Consider the following 8,166-nt stretch of genomic DNA (forward strand, 5'->3'; position numbering starts at 1 on the left):
ATTATTTATTCCAGGTTCTTCTATTGCATCGACAATTTACACGCTGCTTTCCATATATATTGTACATTCACATCAGTCCCTGCCCTCAAGGAGCTAACACTCTAAGGTCCTTAACAGACATTCACATGCATAATCGGGCCAATTAACCTACCAGCATACAAAACAAATATAAGTAGGGGGAAAAACCTTCAAAGGAAAAGCAGGATATGGAGTTGTTACTGAGGTATTTATTGTAGTTCTGAATGTCCAATAATACAAGCCACTGTGCTATTGTCTGTATATTATTGCATGTCTTTATACTCAACTGTAGGTTTTAAACTATGTTTGTATAATAAAACATGTTTTTTATCCTAAATATTGCCTGTGCTCACCGCAGTGACAACTCCATATGCTTTAAAGTCCTGCTCTTCCTTTGAAGGGTTTTTTCCCCTTCTTATATTTGTTTTATCCAGGATGTGGATATGGGGAGCTGTACCTAGAACTGGTCTAATATAGATTATAGATAACTTACCAGCATGTCTTTGGGGTGTGGGAGGAAACCCATGCAGGCACAGGGGGAACATGCAAACTCCAACAGGTAGTACAATGGTTGGGATTTGAACTGACAACCCTAGTGCTGCCGGGTAGAAGTGCTAAACATTGAGCCACTGCACTGGATGATAACAGAACTTCTTTTTTTTCCCACTTTAAAAATCAAAACTGAAAATCGATAAACAATCGATAAACATTGTATATCGCATTAAAAAATAATTTAAGGTTAATGATGGAATAATAACTCATAATATCTGCTCTCTAAAAAAAACACTTTACTTTCCATTTTATGAACATTCTAGTGTGTAATGAGCACTTTCCTTGCACATGCAAAATGGGAACATTGGCTTAGCCACATGCAGTGGAAAATAAACCAGTCCAAGCAGGAGAACAGGTTAATTGATTTTCCAGGAAAACTGTGGATTTAGAATAGATTATATAAATTTAAAACATAATTGGGTTAATTTAATACTAAGTGAAAGGAACAAAACACTAAAGCTGGCCATACTTAGATGGAAACATAGATCTAGTCAAACAACAAGGTTACTGAAAAAAAAAAAAAAAATGCATGGAAAAAACTAAAATGGGCAGTCTCGTTGGACACTATAAACAGCAGTGCAATGCTAGAAAAATAACATAAACAAATCCAAAAGTATAATGTGTTGAGGCCAGAGGGTGTTGATAAGAAGGACAACAGAAAAATAAAACTCCTTAGGCAGTGAACAGGGTGCTTGAAACAATCACTGTGCATCCATATAAGTGTCTCCTTCACAGGAAATACAAACCACTCACCTTAATGTATGGACCTCTGAGCAAACAGATGGTTATACACACAGTCCCTTAACCACTTAAGGACCGCCTCCTGCACATATACGTCGGCAGAATGGCACGGCTGGGCACATCAACGTATACCGCACGACCCGGTCCGAAGCGCTCTGTGCCTGGGACCGCAGGTCTCGCGGACCCGATCGCCGCTGGAGTTCCGCGATCGGTCCCCGGAGCTGAAGAACGGGGAGAGCCGCGTGTAAACACAGCTTCCCCGTTCTTCACTGTGGCGGTGTCATCGATCGTGTGATCTCTTTTATAGGGAACCACAATCGATGATCTCACACCTACAGCCATACATCCCTACAGTTGTAAACACACATTAGGTGACACATAACCCCTTCAGCACCCCCTGTGGTTAACTCCCAAACTGCAACTGTCATTTCCACAGTAAACAATGCATTTTAAATACATTTTTTGCTGTGAAAATGACAATGGTCCCAAAAATGTGTCAAAATTGTCCGAAGTGTCCGCCATAATGTCGCAGTCATGAAAAAAAAAAACGCTGATCGCCGCCATTAGTAGTAAAAAAAAAATTGTCCGAAGTGTCCGCCATAATGTCGCAGTCATGAAAAAAAAAAAACGCTGATCGCCGCCATTAGTAGTAAAAAAAAAAAAATTAATAAAAATGCAATAAAACTATCTCCTATTTTGTAAACGCTATAAATTTTGCGCAAACCAACCGATAAACGCTTATTGCGATTTTTTTTACCAAAAATAGGTAGAAGAATGCGTATCGTCCTAAACTGAGGAAGAAAAATGTTTTTTTATATAATTTTGGGGGATATTTATTATAGCAAAAAGTAAAAAATATTGCATTTTTTTCAAAATTGTCGCTCTATTTTTGTTTATAGCGCAAAAAATAAAAACCGTGGATGTGATCAAATACCACCAAAATAAAGCTCTATTTGTGGGGAAAAAAGGACGCCAATTTTGTTTGGAAGCCACATCGCACGACTGCGCAATCGTCTGTTAAAGCGACGCAGTGCAGAATCACAAAAGCTGGCCTGGTCCTTTAGCTGCATTTTGGTCCGGGTCTTAAGTGGTTAACTAGGGTAATTGTAACGATGAGAGGTGTCTTTAATCAAGGTCCTTCACTCAGGCTCCTCAATCCTCAGTCAATTAATGGCCTCCAAACTCACTTGTGTGTATACACTGGGTCATGTAAAGATGCAAACAAAAAGCATAGTGCTCTCCATTTGCATAAACAACACTAATTTATTAAAAAGATGAACTACTCACAAGCGCAGCACTGTGTCCCAGTGCACAGATTTAAGTCATGTAAAATACACATAAAGAACCAGGTGGGTGGCTGTCTTGACATCACTAAGCCCCCCATGTATCGTCCGTGGTTTAGGACTTCCTCAGCCAATAGTCTCGTTGGACTACTCAGTCTTTTTCTGCTATAAACTTTTCTATGTTTTTGAAACTTGGCCAGTTCAGCAGGGACCAGCAGAATTTCAAACCATGTATGGCCACTGTGGCTGAACAGAAGTTGATCTACTGATCAACTTCTGTTCAACCACCCTGTTGGAAAATGTCTGCTTGATCAGCACTGCTGGCTATAGAGTGCAGTGCTGATCAGTGTATTCTGACAGCAAGGAAGTCTCGCTGCTGTCAGAATACAGAGACACAGCAGAGAGGATTCCCACATCCACTTAGAATGTATGGGTGGTGAATTTGGATAAATATTTAGTCAACCCGCTGGTTACGTAGTTAATCTGGTTGAAGAAAGATGCTAGTTCTTCGAGTTCAACCAACATATAAAACACACACACACACACACACACACACACACACACAAATAGAAATCCTATCCTATACTATACCCACAGTTGATTGCGAGAAAGGCAAAAAATAAAAAAAAACTGACTCACCTATGGCCTGCTTAAGCTTCAAAGCACAGTACCAACAGTAGCCAACTGTTCTTTTTGGATTAGGTTGATTTCTGATCAGTTGATATGGGTTATTGAACTTTGTACCTTGGTTCTAGAGCTGCCTATTGACTTTAGTGGCCTTTATAAGTAGTAATGACATAAATATCTGAAAAAATATCTGGAACTTATTAGAACTAAAAACCACAGAGTGACTTGTGATTAACACTGCACTCAATTACTTATTCTTACACTGTGCTTCTGCATATTACCAGAATCAGACTCCTTTTCACATGCAGTGGATAAGCATGCTCATTGTTTCTTAATGACTTATTTATTTTCATAGCTGCTAATGAAGATTACTGTAAATGTGTGAAACTGAATAGGATTCCATTCAAAAGGTTTCTCTGAACAACATCACTCTCACAATGATCTATTCTAGACCGTAATAACTAGTAAATATTGCTCATATTTTATGTTAATCTACTAATTGTATAAACAATGCTTACTTTATCTCATGAATTGTGAGGAAGGAATTAATAAATCATGTTTAAATAATATGGATTATTCTCATAGTACAAGAGAGAAAATATGCAGCAACCAGACATCTGTGATTACTGTCAACGACAGGCTATACACAAAACAGTTTGACAGCAGAACAAACCTGGCTATGCATTATAAATAGTGGTAAAGGGGTTGTAAAGGTGATTTATTTTTTTCTAAATAGCTTCCTTTACCTTAGTGCAGTCCTCCTTCACTTACCTCATCCTTCGATTTTGCTTTTAAATTTCCTTATTTCTTCTGAGAAATCCTCACTTCCTGTTCTTCTGTCTGTAACTCCACACAGCAATGCGAGGCTTTCTCCCTGGTGTGGAGTGTCGTGCTCGCCCCCTCCCTTGGACTACAGGAGAGTCAGGACGCCCACTAACACACAGCTCCTTTCTCTATCTGCAACATAGAGAGTGTCCTGACTCTCCTGTAGTCCAAGGGAGGGGGCGAGCACGATACTTCTCACCAGAGAGAAACCCTTGAATTACTGCATGGAGTTACAGACAGAAGAACAGGAAGTGAGGATTTCTCAGAAGAAATAAGGACATTTAAAATCGAAGGATGAGGTAAGTGAAGGAGGACTGCACTAAGGTAAAGAAAGCTATTTGGAAAAAAAATTACCTTTACAACCCCTTTAACAGGCATTCTGTAGGTAAAAAAAGCTGCAGATGGATGTATGCACGTGGATGGGACCCTGACACATTCTCTGTGTGTATGTTTAGTAAATTATTGGGTCTCCAGCACACTTTTAAACCTGACGGCAAAAAAAAGTATAGCTAATCTGTTTGAACTACTTAGAGGTTTTAGTTTAAAACTGGCTGCCAGGACAGGACTGGCTGGCAGCCCGGCAGCAGGTAGAAGGAAAGTCTATTATTCCAACAAGAGTCTGAGCAGGCAGCAGTTTGTGTCGTATTCATGATTTAAATAAGGTTAGGGCAGGCGGCAATCAGAGAGCAATCCATTATCCAGGCACGTTTCAGGGTGGGTGGCAATCGCAGAGTAGACCCAACAGTGAGTATTTTTTTTTCAAATTATACAAAAATTGTTTACGGGAAGGCTAATTTACTAAACGATCTCTTGGTGCATATCGACCTTCAGTGGAAGCCCCCAGTACGACATAGGAACATTGGAATGAGTAGCTGTGGAATAATGTGATTATTGTTCCTATATGATAGAAGGGGATAGGGTGGTCCACTTTAAGAGAGAATATATATAAATGTGCTAAAATCCCAATAGCTTGTACATGTATTTGAACTATCAGGTGCTAAAGGGGTGTGAACACATATAAACACTACAAATTCTGGGTGGACCCTGTACACACTGCTACAGCCTTCCCAGCAAACTATGCAATGAAAAACAGGGATATTTAGTTCAAATATCTTGCAATACATGTTTAAGCTGACCAACTGCGTCAAAGTAATCCCTCTTCTGGCCAGTCCTACACTGCCTTGCCACTGCAAATGCTTTGGATCACACCATGCCAACATGCGGCATAAAAACCCAAGGTGTGGGAGAGCGTTACAACAGAGAAAAGATATACCTGTGCTCAAATCCCAATAGCTTGTACATGTATTTGAACTACCAGGTGCTAAAGGGGTGTGACCACATATTAACACTACACATTCTGGATGTACGCTCTGCACACAGCTACGTGCACAAGTACAAATACATGTTCAAGCTACAGTATTGGGATGCATACAGGGCTATATTTATGAGATTTCACAATATCATCTAAAAGCCCCCATTGCCCGTCATGTTTGCCCGCAACACAATAGGGACCCAAGATGTTTGAGTTGCTGGGTAGTGGAAGTAGTTCCTAACAACAGCAGAGGGGTTTATTATGACCGCCTACTATTTCAACATGAGACCAGGTGGACCTGGGAGCTAAAGACGACAAGACTACCCGGCCTTAATGATAGTTTGAGTTTTTCCACATTTTTACTTAAAAAATGATTATTATTTTTTGGGGAAAACTATATACAGTTTGAGTTATAACTTAATTGAAATATGAAATGTTACTAAGTGATTTATAATGTGTCTCCCTATCTGTGGTGATGATATTGCAGGAAGAAAGTTTACAAACCTTCTAGCACTATATTTTTTTCTCTTTCAGAGAGTAGCCTATTATCCAGGCCAGGGTTAGGGAAGGTCACTTCTCGGCCCTTTGGCTAAGATCAAGTGTAGTATCTGTTCTTATCAGTTGCTAGTAGGGGGCACTATGCTAACTGTCCTGAGTACACGGCGAGGTGGAAAGGGATTGCGGTGGCAGATGCAGAACCTGCTGGCGTGGAGGTGGAAGCCTTCTGATTGGGACGGAGAAACATGCGGTCGAAGCTGAAGGGCCGGGATCCCTGGCCTTCTGGCCTGGATTTGATGCGGTTTCTAACCCTGCCAGTTTTTCGAGAGGGAGCGTTGGCCCCACCCTACTGTTAGGGGGGGAGTAGAATCAGCAAGTACCTCTCGAATATAATTAGGTAGGGAGAGAAAGAGGCGATGGGGGAGGCTTGTATGCTCAGGCTTTTTCCCTGAGCTTCCGGAGCTCTCGTTCCTTCCTGGTAGAGGAGGGGGCTGTGACTGTCCGGGCTGTTGGTCAGGGCTCGTTGAAAAGCCTATGGTAATGTGCCCCTGGAGTGGGAGTCCAAGGGTTCCGAAACTTCACTAGTGTTTTTACCAGCACTTTTGCTTTTAGGCACCCTGGTCACGTCACCATACCACCTTTTTTACACCTGCCTCTAGGGCCGGGCCTTTTGACTAGGACCAGAGGAATTTTTGATTCCTGGCTGGAGGGCCAGCCATCGTACTGCAAGATGGTCACTTTTCTCTCTCCCTCATCTTTCTTCTCCCCCACTTTCTTTTTATTTACACCTGTGTTGTCACTTTATGTATTCTGTGTTCACTGTGTGATTAGTAGGGTGCCGGTCCTCGGGCCAGACCTGAACATCTTGGGAGTGGGTGGACATGGCCTTCTGGCTTAGTTCGCCTGCTCTCATGGGGTCTCCCTTCGGGGGAGCCCCACCTAGTACTGGGAGGGTTCTGTTTCGGCAGACCCTCCAAGGAATAGGGTCCGTGTCGGCTTCGGTTGCACGGACCACTTGAGTACCTCAGTCCCCGTCTGGAGCCTAACGCCCTGGGGGATCAGGGTCAGGTCCTTCCTCACAGGAGGACCACTTGACGTAGCACCTGTTGCACGTTTTTGTGTTTCACTCTTTATGGAGGAGTTTTTGGGTGTGTTTTGCACGCCATTGGCTAGAAAAAGGGTTAGGGAAGGTGGTAAGCCGAGAACTATGTTACCCAAACAAAGATCAGGGCTGATAGCAATCATAGTGTGTAATCCATTATCCAAGTGAAGGGGTCAGCAAGAGTAGAATTCAAGCCCATAGCCATGGGTCTGCGTTGCTCACATTTAGTGCTATAGCACCAAAGTCAATCAGAGGAAACAGTCAATGTCAAGTAGCTGACTAGCAAGGAGAAGACCTCCTGCTACCGCCCAGTGAGAGCACAGGGCCATTTCTATCAGTTTAAAGCCCATTGCTTGGCAACCACCGATGCTTCGGCAGAGGAAGGAAAAGTGCTTGAGCGGTGGCTGTGGGGAGAGACAGTAGGAGCATATGCCATGCTCCTAACACTGCCTTTGTTGTTTTTTTGGCAATTTTTGAGGAATATACTTAAAATCTGTATACTTCTCGATGCTTCCATGTAAGAGAGGCCACTGGAAGCTTCCCCTTGCACAGGAACCTATGTGGAAGCTTAAGAAACAATTGTAAAGGGCTAGGGAAAGTGAAAAAGCTCTTAACGTGTCTGGCAGAACAAATTTTTATAACCTTTGCTTTGACTAGAGTAGGGAAGCCTTAATGTGAGGTTTTACTGCCATGTGGGAGATTTTTTACTCACTTCCTGTTCGACTGAATAGGTTTTAACAGGCAGGAAGCAAGGAAAAATCTCCAAGAACAACACAGACCAAGAAAAGAAAATTAGGTAATGACAATAGGGTGTATTAATGACAATGAGGCGTGTTACATCTAAATACAGTAGGTGTATAAGTGACAAGAAAAAAATGTATTAAGTCAACTATTTATAAACTTCATTGACTGACCCTGTGTGCAGTTTTAGAGTATAAATCTACCAATCTGAGCAAGAATTTAGGCATGGCCTCTCATCTTAAAGATTTCGATTCACAGTACCCATGCTGTCACAAAGTCTTTTCCTGAAAACCAGCGGTTGCCATTCAGAGAGAGATTTTCTTCCTGATTAAGATAAATACAGCACACATCTATTTAATACACTCAAAACATTTTACATGTAACAATTGCTTAGGTTGTTTAAATAATAAGCACTATGAACACTACTAGATAAGGTCTGAAACTAGAGAATTGTGCAAACCAAGGTT

General features: G+C 41.7%; 1 pseudogene; it reads left to right on the forward strand.

Annotated features, from left to right (window-relative positions):
* Window positions 1-5,927: 5,927 nt before the first annotated feature.
* LOC120938717 lies at window positions 5,928-6,019 on the forward strand (annotated as a pseudogene).
* The last annotated feature ends 2,147 nt before the right edge of the window (window positions 6,020-8,166 follow it).

Source organism: Rana temporaria, chromosome 4 (genome assembly GCF_905171775.1).
Source record: "Rana temporaria chromosome 4, aRanTem1.1, whole genome shotgun sequence".
Lineage (NCBI taxonomy): Eukaryota > Metazoa > Chordata > Amphibia > Anura > Ranidae > Rana > Rana temporaria.